Below are 16,124 nucleotides of genomic sequence, written 5' to 3' on the forward strand. Positions count from 1 at the left end.
GTTTTGTTCTGCTTATTACCATCCAACATGTCTTCCTTTTCCAGGCTGTAAACCAATTTGGCAAATTTGTGTCCCATCTGTTCACAGGGTATAAAGTAATCAATAGAGTCTGAGGCATCTCCTGGACTTCTCCTTTTCTGTTTAAACAGATGTTACTGTGACTGATACCGGTACAATTCAGAAAAACAGGATGCTTTGATATCCTTTCTCCTTAAGTGTTAAATTTATCCTGTCCATTTGAGCAAAATATTTGTTATAATGTGATACGATTTGTTAACTGTCCTTGTAAGATTAAGTTCATTTTTGTTTCTGTGGACAAAAAAAAAAAAATTAAATACATGCCAGTACAGCCAGCAAGTGCTCAGCCACCCAAATAATCTCCTTCACCTGTGAGTCTCTCCGTCACCAGCTAACAGTTTAGCTAAGCAGTAGACACCACTGCTTGGAATTCACAGGTCCTCGGTACGCCAAACCGTATGAGGGATTGTGGACAAAGGGGTAGTGTGGGTGACAGTCACCAGGTAGTAGTGGCTTTTTCTGCCATCCTTGTATCTCCATGAGGTGCTGTGTGGTTATCAGAGACTGTTAGGGGTTTAAGGTGGATGTACCTTTGGACTTTAGTTTAAATTATTTATGTTGTGATGTCCACTGCAGTCATACTGACATTTTATCAATCAGTTTAAAGTGTTTCTTTGTAAAATAAATCATAAAGTCTGGGACATTGGTATTGATGCCACACAAGCAGACATTTTAGTACCAGTTCTAACCGACATAAAGGACAAAATCAGGTTATGAATCTCTAGAGGCATTGAACACACTGGTAATTGGAGACCAGCCTATGTATTGGGAATAGACCAACCATGTGAGACTTGTGAGTCGAGAGAGGAAGTATATCTCTGGTGGGCAAGAGCACTAGTGGGTGGCACAAACCATATCAGTGCGTTTACATGCAGTGGGGCTGATTTAATCCAGTTAGACACCGCACTCACTCCTCTTATCACTGTGCATACCTTCACACTCTTGTGTCCATGTCCCTTCAAACTCATGGTGTTGCACCCTAACATTCACTCCTGTACCCACAGACCTCTCACCCGCTGCACACACTCATCTCTCCTTATTGCATCTCTTGGTCCCTTCTTCTTGTACATTTCTACTTCCCTCTCCATGTTGTCTCACATGTCTGCCCAGCAAGTTTGTTGTCCATTCGTGTTCTTTTTTTTGCACCTCACATTCACACACTTGAACCTTTGTTCAAACTTGTACAGATGTCTTTTTTGTAAGGGTCACTTATTTTTATTCTGTTTTTTATTTTTATTTACACTGACAACCCAAAACAAGATTTTCCCTTTATATTGCAGCGTAGACAATTTCCCGTTCGTTTAGCATATTGTAGGACTATCGCCAAATCACAAGGACAAACTTTTAATAACGTCGATAATTATTTACCAGGCCCTGTTTTTACCCATGGCCAGTTGCACACCACATTTTCCAGAGTGGTAACCTGGGTTAAATGTACAGGCACACAGGGGAATATTTTTGCTGATAATAACAATTTTGCAACAAATTGCATTTTCCAACAATTATTATAGAAGTCGGTATACTACATTACATGACAGCCACACTTCACACATACTGACTTACATGTGCCCTGCATTACCCTTCTAATCCAATATGTTCTGTTAACCTGTTCATGTTACACTTTGTATTGTAAATATTCATGCTGTTCTAAGTGACTATAATAACATCCCATACTAATCATGTGACTATTCTAATATTGTGTCCTCTCACAAGTCACTACTTATTAAAATAATCTCCTTTCTTACTGTAACGTGTGATGTTCTTCTCTCCCTCATCATCATTTCATTAACTTTTATTCTTGCAAAAATTTTGACAAGCATGATTTTCTAGTGTATGTTTATTAATTTAATTCCGCCTTAAAACACCAGTGTGACTGACTTTTAACTCAGCAGGCTAAGCTGGTGCAGGACGTGTTTTGAACCCGCGTCTGTATGGACAAAGAACAAACTGAGACCAGTCACAATTTGTATACAACGAGCCCAGCCAGTCAGTGATTCGAGTTAAACAAACGACACAAAACTGAACTAATAAACTGAGACACACAGCATTATGGGAAGCGGGGAGTGGAGAAAGAAAAGGAGATGGAGTCAACAACAACAACATTAATAATAATAATACCAGTAATGATTGGTGACAAGGCCAACTCCTGACATTGTGACTGTGCTGCTCCTTGTTGCTCTTGCTCTTCATTTGTCTGCTGTCTTTGGTACATGAAATCCCATCATCCTAATGCACGAACTCTGATTGCCATTGGTGCAAAATCGTAATTTGAAACTAAACTCATCTCATCTCATATTGTTTCAATGTTTTATCTGAATATTTCTGGTATTGTTTTTAAAATCTTGTAAAGATCCCACCATCTTTAGTGTACCCTCTTAATGCCCACATGATGAGACTGACTTGTGACTGAGGTGACAAGAGGCTGAATGGGGTTTAGTGATGTGACATTGATGAATATGAAGTGAGAAAAGTTACAAAAATGACCAAGGATGGAGGTGTTGAGTTCAGTGTGTGACCTTGACTGTCCTGATTTTGTTAAACAGGCCTTTCTGGTCACTCATTGTCCACACTCTGGTGACAGTCACTACTCGTTGTCCCATTCCAATTCTTACTGACATGTCTGACCAACATATGGACATGAGAAACAGGAATGGAGTAAGAGAGAGAAGTTCATTTAATGGAGTAGAAAACACAAAACTGCTGATTTGATGCCTTCCTCACTTCTGTTTTTATGAAACCGTCAGTTGAAACCACATGGGGTGTAAAAATGGAAGAAGAGTTTAAAAGAAAAATGGGAAAGGCAGATAGCCAGGAGATACCCATGTGTGTCTTGCTTTCACAGCACTTGATGTTTGTCTTCCATGTGTCTATAGCCAGGTCTGGGGGGATACTCAGCTTATCCAGCTTTCTTTCCAAGGTGAAGGATTGTGGGATGGTGTTAGCATTCTGTTTCTCTTCGAAATAAATTCTTATATCCTTCCATTTTTCTTTGAAATGAATGGTTTCTTCTTGTATCCTTAACACAAATCTGTGTGTGAGTGCTGGTATGTGTGTTCACCCTGTGATGGACTGGCCCCTGTCCAAGCATCTGTACTCCTGTGTGTTACTCCAGCTGCCCTGCATCCCTGCCTTGAAAAAGCAGATCAGTAAAATGGATGGATGAATGAATGGTAAATGGTGTGGACCCTGAGTCTGCTGTCAGTGATTTGAGTTTAACAAATTTCAACAAACTGAATTAACAAGTGGCATCATAAGAAACGTGAGGCGTGAGAAAAAGAAAAAAGATGGGAATGAAGGAGTTAAGAAAAGAGGAGAAGGGAAAGTTAGAAGAATAAACAGAAGGAGAGCAGTGACAGGGCTTCACCACTAGAGGGCAGGGCTGAGCACATGGAGACCTGCAGAGCTGGCTGATTGTTGTTTTAATTATTTATTTGTCTGACACTTTATATCCAAGACAATATATAACATTTTAGATATAATTTGATCCATTTATTTTGTTGTTTTTTCCCCCCAACTGGAGCACAGGTTGGTGAAGTGACTTGCTCAGGGTTGCTAACAGGACTTGAACCGACAACCTCAAGTCAAAGTGAACTTTATTGTCATCTCAACCATATACAGATAGACGAAATTGTGAAGCTCAGGATCCACAGTGTAACAACATGACGTGCAAATAATAATTTAAAAATAGAATTAAAATTTAAATTAAAATTAAAACACAAACAAGACAAGACATTGTGAAAAGACAAGACAAAGAAGTAGCAGCAATATCGATGTGTAAGATATGTAATATAATAAATAATTTCTGTGTTATCTATATCTATCAGTGTATGATAATAGTTGTTTAAGACGTGTAAACAATGACAGGTCAGAATGTTTCACAGCAGAAGGATATCAAGAGTGTCAAAATCCTTAAAGGTCAGTATGAGATTTTCAGTTCTTTTCTACCTGCACACTCGTCTTTACAGGACAGTGGCTCACATGTATAAAAGTGCTGTTTTTAGAGGTGGTTGAGGCTTTGTGGAATATCCCAAGGGGCAGCCTGGTGTTAAGGAGTCTAACAGCTTGGGGGTAAAAACTCTCCTGCAGCCTGGCAGATCTGGCCTTGATGCTGCAGTATCTTCTCTTGGATGGCAGAAGTATGAAAAGTCCATGTGAGGGGTGTAAGGGGTCCTGCACGATGCTGCAGGCCTTGTGGACACTGCTTTTGTAAAATATGTCCTGTAGTGAAGTCTAAAGCTTTCCCCACTATGGCACATTGGTTGATTTATGGGGGACTGGAAGATGAATGTGTTTGATCTGTCATTTTGGTAAAAATATTCACAATTGCCTCTTTACAATCACTCACTCCACTCTCACTTTTCATTTCTCCTACCATTGTAGAGTTGTCGTCACACAAATGTGTGGACTGGTGGACTTTGGTGTACACTTATCGTTTAAACCTACGTGTATTGATTTAATACCTGTAACATTTTGTCGGAATATTTTTGGTATTACTTGTTAAAGCTTGTAAAGGTCTTACCTTCTTTAGTCCACCCACTTAATGTCCACTGGCCTGTCCTACCTGATTTATTAAAAATCAGACAAAGAGACCCTCAGAGCACCTCTGTGCCCATCTGTCTGTCTGCCTGCCCCTTCTAATGTCCTCACTTCTCTCTCTTTTTATCTCCACAGCCTGTCTAATTGTCATCTCACCTCCAGATGCTGCTCAGTTCTCTCCTCCGCTCTTTCTTCTCCATGTTCACGACTAACTGAATTGGACCTGAGCTTCAATGACATGAAGGATTCAGGAGTGGATCAGCTGTGTGAGGGGCTGAAGAGTAGAAACTGCAAATTACAGAAACTGAAGTGAGTGAGTGTGAGAGTGTGTGTTCGTTTTTATAGCTTTATAGATCTGACTGTTCTACACCAACAATGCAAGTATAGTGTTTAATCAGGGCAGACTGCAGTGTCCTATGTGGACAGACAGATGGATATGAGGTGCAGGTTCCTTTTAATAATTAAATTCATAAACACAGTGTTGTGATCCTGAGACTTTCCCCCATAGTGGTCACTCTTGACATCTTCTCTCTCCAGTCTGTTGTTTTATTTCTTGTGCCACAATCACATGTTGTCCATTCTTTATTTCAGTTAGATCTTTGTCCCCGTCCTCCATTGTTATTTTTCTTCATCACACTCCTCTAGTCTCTTCACTAAAGTTTTTTAAAAGTCACTGAAACAGAATAAGGCAAGAGAAACATGGTCAATAGGTGTAGAAAAGCTGAACAGTGACAGTTGACAAAGAACTGGAGCAGGACTTAGGGGACAGATTGGAATAAGCACAAATAAAGAGAGACAAGAGAAGAAGATGAACAAAGAGAAGAAAAAGATAAATAAAATAAGAGAACAGGACAGAAGATAAGGAGAAAGGGGTGGACAGACAAAATAAGGGGATTAAAGGTGGACAGCAGCAGTAGAAATGACCAGCCAACCATAGAAAGAAGGAGCAGGTCACAGTGATAAAAGGATTAGGACGGAGGGCAGTGTGGGCAGTAAGGTGTGAGACACAGGAAGTGGCCATCTTTACAGCCAAGTGGACTGAACAGGCCAACATCTGTCTGACAGGACACCACAAAAAAAAATGAAACCCACAGGTCTACACAGGACATCAACACATACGAGTCAGTGACCAACATGTCAACATACACATCATGTAACTAAGATGACCACTGACACAGAGAGGAATTTGGGAAGGTGACCTCAGTGGACATGTCGTGGAGATACTCCAGTGTGTGAAGTGGTGCCATCTTGTGTTTGTGACACACACTTGTGTCTATTGTGGGACAATTAAAAGAATAATCTGAGTACAATAAAAGTGTAGGCTACCCTGTGACTTTCAATCAATCCTGTATATAGTGCCTTTTAAATGTTTTTTATACACACATATTCTTCAGCTGATCTGATTATAGGTCCAAACTTCTGACCTCACAAATCTTTCTTTTCCCACTTTAATCCCACACATTTCAGTCTAGGATTTTCATTAATGCCAGCTGACAATCAAAGGGCTGACTAGAGATGTGAATATTCTGACTATCGCTACATGGTCATTATGGTCACCTGTCACCTACCCCTGTGCACCCCCTGGTCACTCCATGAATCTCTTTATTACAAAATACATCGCAAGTCTAATATAAACAGTCCCAATGCAGTAAACCAAGGGTATGATGTGGAAAAAGAAAATAAAATGTATATTTAGGGCAAATGTTACATTACAAATGGTCTAAGTTGCAAGCTACAAGTAGAATCTTCTTTTCCTTGCCAGAATACGGTATAACTCATGATCGTCTTTCAAAAAAATGCTGGAATTAGTTTTCTTACCTCTTTTTCTGCTTCATCTGGAGAGTTTAAAGTCTGTATCGGATTTCAGCTCTGTGTAGGCGCTGTTTAATGCTGTAGAATGTGGCGCGTTTAGCTGCTGTTGCAGGAGAGTAATCTGGGAAAATACGAATATGGTCATTTTGAAATATAATTTACTCTTTCAACCTGAGAACATCTTTAGCCTGGAGTTTGTCAAAACGTACAATCGGGCCTTTTGGGTTTGAGGCATTCGATCCACGTATATGGTACGCTGCTGAGATTCCTATGTCCAATTTAAAGTTTTCTCCAGTTATTAGGGAATAGTTCAGCTATGAATTTCACAGGATTTGGACTTTCACATTTCTCAGGAAGACCTTCAGTTCTGATGTTGTTCCTTCTGTATCTATCTTCCAGTGCAGTCAGCTTGTCAGCGAGCACTTTACATTCTGATGTTGCTGCTGTTGCTTTTATATCAGCGGTGGATGTCGATTGTTTAAGTATTTCAATAGGAGTCATAAACCTTTGCTTAACCTCTTCAACCTGAGCAGCAAGTACTCTGATTTTACTGTGGTAGAAGAAAAGGATCTGGGAATGGAGGAGTTATTATGGTATAGTGTGGGACAGGAGAAGTGAGAGAAGCAAAGGGAGATGAGAATGTGAAGTCAGAAGAACAAGAGAAAAGATACGAGAGCTGGAAATACAAACCGGGAGAGCAGTGATATGTGCTTCACCACACGAGGACAGAGCTGAGCAGAACCAAGAACTTCGGGACCTATGGGTTTGGATGATGACATCTCGTCAGACACTCTTAGCCAGAAGTTGATGCAGAGGTAGAAGCCATTGGTTTCAGTGAGACTTTATTAAATAGTAAGAAAAGAAATGCAGAGTTTGAAAAAACACAGAGCAGCATTTTATACGGAATTGACTTAACATTGCATATTCTGGCCACCCCTTCATGTGTCAATGGCCAGCAGCTTTTAGCATTCTACCACTGTTATCCCCCTCTTGCTCATCCATGCCCACTGCATACCTTACACTACTTATGCTAATGAAAACACCTTTCGGCATTTCTCCTTCTTTGCCCCCTATTCTTTTCACTATGCCCCCTTATTGCTATTCCTCAGGGATGATATTTCATGATGTTAACTCCAGTGCTGCCAGACCCTCTAAGGGTCACTAAATCCAGTAGTTCCCTTTATAAAAAATATAACAAGTGCTCAAGAATGTAAAATGATGTGCATTAATAGTATCATGTAAAATTAAGCGTTCATATAAAAATATACATATAAGTATGAAAATATATGTATTAAGTTTAAAAAAAAAAATACATTCAAGTGTATATAATCAGGTACTTAAGTCTCCCATATCTCCAGTTGTAATGAGAACATCGCTACTAGTCCGTGCTCGTCTTAACAGTACACAGCCAGATATGAGCTTAGCTCACTCAGATACACGCTTAGCTTATGTACTTATTAAATGCTTCAAACATATGCTTAGCTTATTCTTCTATAACACTCAGAGATCTAAGATGTCCTGAACAAAATTGACAGGGAAATGAAGGTGTTTGATGTGTCATTTTGGGTAGAACTTCCACCATCACAAGGCCACCAGTAATAAGAGTACTAATATTATTGTTTTAAATAATGATTCTTGACGTGACTGGCAGCTGATATTATAACTGTGCTGCTCCTTGTTGCTCTCATTCTTCATTCGTCTTCTGTTCTTGTCAGATGAGATCCTGCCATTCAAATACCTGAAGTTGGTTTGTCTGATGGCCTTTGCTGTACATTTGTAATTTAAACCCATGTCCATTGATTTAATACTTTTAACATTTTCCTGAATATTTATGATATTATCTGTAAAGTCTTGTTAATGTCCCCCGTCTTTACACACTTACTGTCCACCAGCGTCTCTAGAGTGGTTTATTAAAAGAGAGACGTCAGGGAGAAAGACAATTAACAGAAAAGCCAACCATGAAGAAAGGAGCTGCTGTTGTGAGACATTCAGAGTTTAAGGAAACAAAGATGTCACTCATGATGTGACCCCCAAACATCCTTTGTAGTTATTTAATAAAGTGCTGTGCATTTCCAGTCCTTCCTAGCAGATGCCATTATCAGCACATGAACCATTCATTTGATCAAATTTCTTGAACTGAATGGGCAAACAAGAAGACAGAGGAGGAAATGGACATCAGTGGTCATGAGGGTCACTACATAGTCCACTCAGACAAAGAGGACCTCAGACAACCTCTATGCCCATTGGACTAAACTTCCATTTGCAGCTTGTCCTCCTGCTTTGTTACATATTAATAGAAGAAATAAGAAAATTGAGTTCAACACCACTGTCTTTATTTGATGAAGGTGACATGGTCAGTGGCACCAGTCAGCATGTGATGTCTCAATGGCTGAAGTGTTAACGTGTCAGTCGTCTTCCCCTTCCATTACATCATTGATTCCAAAAGTCAGGTCCATTCTTTGTCCTTTTAAGCAGAGTGTCCTACTGTGACATCAGGAGAGTCCATCATGTCAAACAGTTTAGTATTAAACTCTGTAGTGACCAGCATGTCTAACAGGTTTCTTTAGATGGCATTCTACAAACTACATAAACTGTCTGCACATACTGAGTGGGTAACAATGGGCAGAAATCCCAGTTTGTCACTCTCCCCACATTGTAACCTTTGACAAGTCCCTCTGGTCACTCGAATGCAGGATGCCATCAGTCTAATTTCTTTGATGTTCTTGTCCAATCTTAATGTCCACATGTTAGCTTGAATGACTTCTCACCAGTGAATACAACATTAATGCAGGAGACATGGTCAGGTATATATTACCTTACATTTTAAGACTAGCTATGTTTTTGGGTTTAAACTGTATTTCATGGAAAAGTCAACATGGCAGCAGGCATTGACCCTTTGTGTTGTGTGTCCATCTGTTTGTCATTCTGTCTCTCCTCATATCCTCACATTTCTCTCTTCTTCTCCACAGCCTGGTCTCATGTGGTCTCACCTCCACATGTTGCTCAGCTCTATCTTTGGTTCTGTCGTCCCCATACTCACAGCTTACTGAACTGGAGCTGAGACACAACCAACTGAGGGACTCGGGCGCTTGTCAGCTGTGTGAGGAGCTGTGGAACTCAAACTGTAAATTAGAGACACTGAGGTGAGTGAACAAGGTGAGGTGTGTGGGGTTATGAAGTCACAGCGGATGGCTTAATAGACAGAATGATCACAGGACACTATGTGAATTTGTGAATTTCCCCCTGGAATTAATAAAGTATCTATCTATCTATCTATCTATCTATCTATCTATCTATCTATCTATCTATCTATCTATCTATCTATCTATCTATCTATCTATCTATCTATCTATCTATCTATCTATCTATCTATCTATCTATCTATCTATCTATCTATCTATCTATCTATTTGCTGAAAGTAGGAGATGGACAAGCAATGGAATGAGAAAGACAAAGAGCAGGGAACAAGAGGATCTGGACAGAGGTCACACACAGGGAAGACAACAAAGATGATGAGAGATGGCAGAAGGAGAACAACAGGGAAAAGGGGAGGAGTGTGAGATGGCCTGAGAAAAATGAGTGAGGGGGAGTGAAAAAGAAAATATTACAGAGAGATTTAACATTAATTAACAGAGCAGGACACAGGAAGTGACAACAGGTGGACAGAGGGGTCAACATCATGTCAACTGGAAAGACCACCTTCTGTCTCAATTCCTCTGGCAGCACAAAATAATAAAGGGGCGAGGTCCTCTAAAATAGCCCACCAGGCCTTTGAAGGAGGTCAGGCTTTTAAATTCAAAATAAAAGCAGAGAGTCTTGAAGGCGTAAAGTGTGTCTGATGATAGGGAGAACCATAAAAGCTCCAGCTGGAGCAGAGACAAGTGATCTTTATAAAGGATGAGGTTTATTAATAGAAGAGCCAAAGGGGCTGCCAAAGACAATTCAAAGATTCTAAAAAGCACAATCCATTAAAGAATCTTTTTTTTTTTATTTTGATTTTATTAAAATCACAGAACATCCCATACAAAATAAATCAATTTTTACAAATATAGCATCTAAAGCAGAGTAAAACTTAAAGCTAGTAAAAATAAGTAAATAGATGAATTAATAAGTGAATAAAGATAAATGAAAAAAAAAGGGAGAGAATCTGCTTCCTCAGTGGTTTAAAAACTTATTCTAAAATGTTATTGATTAGATCCTGCCACTGCGGTGGGTTGGCACCCTGCCCAGGATTGTTTCCTGCCTTGTGCCCTGTGTTGGCTGGGATTGCTCCAGCAGACCCCCGTGACCCTGTGTTCGGATTCAGCGGGTTGGGAAATGGATGGATGGATGGAAGGATAGATCCTGCCAGGTTTTGAAAAAAGTGAGAATTAGATTTTTTCCAATTTCAAATAATTTATAACATCAGTTGTCCACTGATGTGTCTGCAGTTTACTTGCAACTTTACGCTTTAGGAAGATAAGTAAATAAATCAAGATAAGTAACATTCGATCTGGCTTTTATATAAGTAAAATATAAATGCTTGTTATGTAAAGACCATCACAAAACATAATCACAAACAGGAGTTTGCGCGATACATTGGCGAGCTCTGTAAGTCGTGCTGTTTCTTTGAAGGACAGGTGTGGGGCAGACTGACTGGCAGGATGACGCCAGATCTCGCACTGTATCCAAACGGTGCCATCTTTCACCTTTATGCCTGGTGCAGCTGCGTTTTTCTTATATGTGAGTGGACGTTTCTTGCAGGGAGGGCTTCTGTTCTCTTTTTCTGATCCAAGTTCACCTCTGTTATAGCGCGTCTTTATTTGAAAACAGCTGTGTCAGATCGGGGCGAGCGTGAACACGACTGAGAGCATAAAACTGAATTAAAAAAACCCTAACCTTTACAAGTACCATACATTTACACCGTCTGTTACAGACGCAAATCAAATGTATGCTTTTATTGTATAATAGTAACAATAAGAACAGCTCACTACTCAAAATGTTTATTTTGGGACACATTAAGACTTGAACCCAGGACCTTCTGAATATGAGTCAGCAGCTCTAACCGCTGTACTAACCAAGAAGTCAGGGGAACAAGCAACACTAACCTGATTTCTTTTTTCATTGGTTATGGGGGGTGGGGAGGGTAAGCGCATTTGTTCTGTTATACTTGTATCCTTTGTGAAAGTGCTTATTTGATATTTGGACTTCAGTCTTCACACATTATACACTTCATGTCTACATTTTGTCATTAGTACTAAAACATGAAAAAAGTTTGTCTTTTAGGTACAGTTAGGTCCATAAATATTTGGACAGAGGCAACTTTTTTCTAAGTTTGGTTCTGTACATTACCACAATGAATTTTAAATGAAACAACTCCGATGCAGTTGAAGTACAGACTGTCAGCTTTAATTCAGTGGGGTGAACAAAACGATTGCATAAAAATGTGAGGCAACTAAAACATTTTTTTAACACAATCCCTTTATCTCAGGGGCTCAAAAGTAATTGGACAAATTAAATAACTGGAAATAAAATGTTAATTTCTAATACTTGGTTGAAACCCCTTTGCTGGCAATGACAGCCTGAAGTCTTGAACTCATGGACATCACCAGATGCTGGGTTTCCTCCTTTTTAATGCTCTGCCAGGGCTTTACTGCAGCGGCTTTCAGTTGCTGTTTGTTTGTGGGTCTTTTTGACCGAAGTTTAGTCTTCAACAAGTGAAATGCATACTCAATTGGGTTAAGATCAGGTGACTGACTTGGCCATTCAAGAATTTTCCACTTCTTTGCTTTAATAAACTCCTGGGTTGCTTTGGCTGTATGTTTTGGGTCATTGTCCATCTGTATCATGAAACGTCGCCCAATTAATTTGACTGCATTTAGCTCGATTTGAGCAGACAGTATGTCTCTGAACACCTCAGAACTCATTCGGCTGCTTCTGTCCTGTGTCACATCATCAATAAACACTAGTGTCCCAGTGCCACTGGCAGCCATGCACGCCCAAGCTATCACACTGCCTCCACCGTGTTTTACAGATGATGTGGTATGCTTTGCATAATGAGCTGTTCCACGCCTTCTCCATACTTTTTCTTGCCATCATTCTGGTAGAGGTTGATCTTGGTTTCATCTGTCCAAAGAATGTTTTTCCAGAACCGTGCTGGCTTTTTTAGATGTTCTTTAGCAAATTCCAATCTAGCCTTTCTATTCTTGAGGCTTATGAGTGGCTTGCACCTTGCAGTGCACCCTCTGTATTTACTTTCATGCAGTCTTCTCTTTATGGTAGACTTGGATATCGATACGCCTACCCCCTGGAGAGTGTTGTTCACTTGGTTGGCTGTTGTGAAGGGGTTTCTCTTCACCATGGAAATGATTCTGCGATCATCCACCACTGTTGTCTTCCATGGACGTCCAGGTCTTTTTGCGTTGCTGAGTTCATCAGTGCTTGCTTTCTTTCTCAGGATGTACCAAACTGTAGATTTTGCCACTCGTAATATTGTAGCAATTTCTCGGATGGATTTTTTCTGTTTTCGCAGCTTAAGGATGGCTTCTTTCACCTGCATGGAGAGCTCCTTTGACCGCATGTTGTCTGTTCACAGCAAAATCTTCCACATGCAAGCACCACACCTCAAATCAACTCCAGGCCTTTTATCTGCTTAATTGATAATGACATAACGACGGACTTGAACACACCTGCCCATGAAATAGCCTTTGAGTCAATTGTCCAATTACTTTTGAGCCCCTGAAATGAAGGGATTGTGTTAAAAAATGCTTTAGTTGCCTCACATTTTTATGCAATCGTTTTGTCCACCCCACTGAATTAAAGCTGAAAGTCTGCACTTCAACTGCATCTGAGTTGTTTCATTTAAAATTCATTGTGGTAATGTACAGAACCAGAATTAGAAAAACGTTGTCTCTGTCCAAATATTTATGGACCTAACTGTATATGTTCAACATTTCCTGTCATCCTACACTTACGTAGATCTTCGTAGACACAGAACACACGTGAAATGCATGTGTTCCGAATAACGATATATTTTTTTAGCCTAGGTACCTGACACCCTGATAAACAAGGCTTAAGTTGGGAGAGGTTTTTGCAGTTTCTCTGGCGGTGGGGGGGATGGTATAGCAGGCTGCTTGGTATTATCGACACATTTGCAAGACAAAAGACACTGAATGGAGACATGCGAGTGGATTTAAGATGGGCCAGATTTAAGAGTTTTCTTGTAAGCTGTGGTAATTCTAGTGTTAAACGAGACAGATGTGCTCAATTGTGTAATTTTGAGTTGAATAATTGTATGTTTTGCATGTATGGAGCTCAAGGGGATTTTCTGCATTGCTACCTTCCATTCCTTTTTCGAGACGTTGAGTGAGAGATCCTTTTCCCATAAAAGAATTTGAACTTGAGCAAAAGGTTCAAAGTCATCAGAATTAAAAAAAAAAAAAAAAAGTCTCTCACAAAGACCACCAAACAGCAGAGTGCAGTCACATGAGCTGCACTGGACTTCATTGCCCAGCAGCCTTTAGAGGGCTGGGGGTGGTCCTTTAAATATGATGGACAGGTGGCCTCAGCTCTTGGGGATCCACCCACAAAATACAAGAGAAAATAATAATAATAATAATAATTCATTACATTTATATAGTGCTTTTCTCAGTACTCAAAGCGCTATCCACACAGGGAGTGAACAGCACACATTGATAAAATAACTAAATAGAATAAAAGTAACAGATAAGACATAATTAAACAAAAAATAAATTAACAGAACATTATAATAAACAATGGAAAACAATGAACAATGATAAAAAAGAACAAAGAAGATAAAAAGAACTTTTAACAGGAGCTGGGAAGGAACCCCGGCCTGACTAGAATGTCTTCTGTATAAAATGAGCAGTAACAGAAGATGAAACCAACAGGCCTACAGAAGAGACCGTGGACTGAGTGACCAGCAGGCCGACACCCACATCATGTGACTTAGAGACACTGAGAGGAATTCAAGGAAGGTGATGTCAGTGTGTGTGTCATTGAGATACTCCAGTGTGCGAGGTGGAACCCTCTGGTGTTTGTAACTCACATGTGTGTCTCTGTTCACAGCTTACAGGATAATGAGATCAGCGAGTATGAGAAGAACAATCTGAAGACACTACAGCAGGTGCTGGGCAACACTGGATGGCAGGTGAATACCTAAACATGAGACGACTGGACATGGTAATCAACTGACCCCAGTGATGGCGCTTCCTGGTCCACTCTCTTTAAATTCTTGTCTTTTCTTTTAGAATCTCCTCATCTGTCCTTCACATTAAATAAACTCTTCATGCCTTTCTCAGCCTCTGTGTTTCTCATTTAAACTCATCTTTTGTTTGTCCACCCTGTGACCCTGAACCAATCATCAGACTCCATAATTTCACACTGGATACCTCCAAGTTTCACGAACCGGAAGACTACCAAAACCAGCTGGGATCCCAAGGCCAACTGGAGGGGGATGGGTGGACAGTCCCATTGTAGGGTGATGGATGGTGTGGCCTATCCTGGCAATGAGTACAAACTCTATACAGGGTGTTGGTTCATCACAGGACAAGCTGATAGTCACCTGAGCAGAAACATCATGAAGCTGCTGCTCATCTGCATCAATTTGTGTTGTCTGATCCTGTGTCTGCTCTATTCCTTGTCCACTGCCGTATCTGCACAGAACCCCTGACTTCAGTCTCTGACTGTACAGATACTATGATGTGCAGATTTGGACTTCGGTGACACTTTAACACACACAAGGCTCAGGTCTCTTTGTCTTCTTTGTTACTCTTTTGTCTCCACTTCACTGTCACCTCCACTTGTGTCCTCTTTAATGAGCAGTGACCTGAACAAGTATGCCATTTAAAAAGAAATGAGAGCCAAAGGACAAAATGGGTCTGGGTGCTGTAGAAAGTGTGAGGGACTGGCGGCCTGTGCAGAGTTGTGTCTCTTGCCTTAAACCTGATGTTGATTGACACCATGAACTGGACTGAGTGAGTTTTGAAAATGGAGGGATGGAGGAGAACTAATACAACTCAGAATTGAGAAGTAACTGGAAAGTAAGCTCTGGGATGAGATTCAAATGACTGAGGTCCTGGAGGACAAAGTACGAGACTCCAGTTTGTGGATGGGATTCTTCAGGACACTTGGACAAGTCAGAAAAAGAGAACAGATGAACTGAAAGTGTCAGAGAGGAGAAGAGACAAAGGGTGGAAGAAGAAGAGAAAGACGGTCAAAGATGGGATAGACAAGGGACAATAACAGATGGGGACAGAAGAGGAGAGTCAAGCTGGAACAGAGGTAGTCACTGAATAGAGAAGAGCAGAAAGCAACCATCCATTATCCAACCCGCTATTTCCTAACTACAGGGTGACAGGGGTCTGCTGAAACAGAGGAAAAGTCATATGTTAAGAGTAGAGAACAGATTTGGATTTCCAAGGGCAGCAGCATTGAATGACACAAGATGGCCATCTACAGCCTCATCTGTGCTGAGATGGCTGAAGATCTTTAAGGACAAAAAGACCACATGACCTTCAATCTGCTCTGCCTCAGTTCTGGTTCAAGCAGATCATGATGTGTGTCAGTGGAAAAATGGACGACATTCTCCACTATTCACAAGACAGAGGAGCAAAATGAATAAAATGATGAGGATCTGAGAATGGAGAAGTAAGGAAACCACAGTAAATATAACAGATGGTGATGGCAGTGAAAACGTG

At 40.4% G+C, this 16,124-nt stretch overlaps 1 protein-coding gene across 1 annotated transcript in view; it reads left to right on the forward strand.

The window, feature by feature from the left end:
- The window catches only part of LOC114668277 (uncharacterized), a 555,445-nt gene that overhangs the window by 64,234 nt on the left and 475,087 nt on the right, over positions 1 to 16,124 (forward strand). The gene's annotated exons all lie outside the window — the stretch shown is intronic.

This window comes from Erpetoichthys calabaricus, chromosome 1 (assembly GCF_900747795.2).
Source record: "Erpetoichthys calabaricus chromosome 1, fErpCal1.3, whole genome shotgun sequence".
NCBI classification, from domain to species: Eukaryota; Metazoa; Chordata; class Cladistia; order Polypteriformes; family Polypteridae; genus Erpetoichthys; species Erpetoichthys calabaricus.